Genomic DNA, 1,759 nt, shown 5'->3' with positions numbered 1-1,759 from the left:
AAGATTTGGAGGAGGTCTTGAGAGGGTGTGAGGAACCCTGGCAGAAGCCTTGAACCACAAAGATGTCCATTGCAGAATTGTTTACAAGGGTGAAAAAACTGAAAAACCAAACCAAACTTTAAGTGTCTAACAATAAAGAATTGGTTAAATAAGTGATGTTGCTTCAATTCCAAAGAATAAGTGTTAGGCCTCCTGTGTTATTGAAGACTATATATGCCAAAGGGAAAAATGCATGATATATTGTTTCATAAAAATTATAAAACTGGGTCTACTATTTTTTACTGAGCAATAGTATTCATAGGTACAGAAAGATCTGGGGAAGTAAATGCCAAAATAACAGTGTTTTCTTCTGGGCAGTGAGATAGCATAGGATTTTTCATTTTCTTCTTTTTCATTTACCTACACTTTACAATGAGCATACACACACACATGAACCTTTTTAAAAAAGTTTTTTAGAAGGATATATTAGGTTGGCAGTTTGAGGTAGTGGTGACATACAAAGGGTTCTAGAGTCATACAAAGTTTGACTCTGCCATCTCAACCCTGGGACCCTTGGCATGTTTCTGTGAGCCCAACTTGCCTATTTGTAAAATGCATTGTGGTTGTCATGAGGATTAAATGATACCATCTCTAGGATGCTCCTGGCACAGAGTCTAGCCCATTAGTAATGCCAGCAATGTAAGCAAGCAATACTGAAAAAGACTGATAACCAGTGTTTACAAGCACTTACCCTAGAAAGTGAGTCGTTTTTTTCCCTCCTACTCCATGTCTCCCCATTCACAATACAGACCAGGCCCAGGGCTTGAGCTGAGGGATAAGGGGAGGGGGTAGGGTTTCTTTGCCTCCTCTTTCTATACAGTCAGTGTATGTACACAGCCTGTGGTAAGCACCAGGAGGCTTATAAGTTATTCTTTGGGCTGCTTGGTTTTATATTTAGGACCTTATCAGGGGAAGAAGGTCATATTGTACAGTTGTGGTTACACACACTGTACCTTTGTGGACAGCAGAGAGGGATGAGGGATAGAATCAAACTGGTGCTGAGTAGACAAAAGGTTTCCATGGAAAACCATGAGATTGGCCGGTTCCTTCCACAACCCACACCGTATTCCTCTCCCTCCCCCTCCCTGCCTCCTACCCTTTTTTCTCACCTTCCTCCCACCATCTCCTTGCTATTTTCTACACTGAATTGCAAATTTCTCTGAGGCCAGAGGCCATGCATTAGACCTCTTCACATTAGTGCTCCACAGAACACATTACTACCATGTTTAGTAGACAGCTACCCCTCTGGGCACAGGGAGATCTAACAGAGATCCATTTTGTGTGATTTAGGAAGAGTAGTAGTAGAGGCAAGGCAAGGGAAAGCCAAATGTAAGAGATATTTAACAGGGAAATAAAGGATCTTGGTAAAGGATAAAGAGAGCACAAACTTTGAAGTCAAATGTCTAGTTGGAATCTGAGCTATTTTTAAAAAATATTTCTACTTTCAGGAAAATTCTTTTACCTCTCTGTGAGGGTTAAACCTGCTTCCTCACTTGCAAATGGAGTCAATATTCCTACCTCCTTGTTTGTGGTGAGGATTGAAGGAGGCAAGGTGTGAAAATAACAAGGCAGGTCCCTGGCATTCCATTTAGAACAGTTCTCCCTTCCTCTCGCTGTTTTTTGGTTTTTTTTTCCCCTTTCCTCTGGGCTTTGAAGCCTTCATTGGTGGAGGAACAGTGGTGCTGCTTATAGCAAGCTAGTATATTTGATGAGTTAAGAA

The 1,759-nt window shown here is 41.2% G+C and overlaps 1 non-coding gene across 1 annotated transcript; it reads right to left on the bottom strand.

Annotated features, from left to right (window-relative positions):
- Nucleotides 1-763: 763 nt before the first annotated feature.
- Nucleotides 764-899, bottom strand: LOC141425343 (small nucleolar RNA SNORA51). The gene has a single exon (XR_012450403.1). It is a non-coding gene; the product is annotated as a small nucleolar RNA SNORA51 (small nucleolar RNA).
- Between the last annotated feature and the right edge of the window lie 860 nt (nt 900-1,759).

Source organism: Castor canadensis, chromosome 7 (genome assembly GCF_047511655.1).
Source record: "Castor canadensis chromosome 7, mCasCan1.hap1v2, whole genome shotgun sequence".
Lineage (NCBI taxonomy): Eukaryota > Metazoa > Chordata > Mammalia > Rodentia > Castoridae > Castor > Castor canadensis.
The sequence above is the reverse complement of the archived record's forward strand: the minus strand, read 5'-3'. Positions and strand labels throughout refer to the sequence as shown.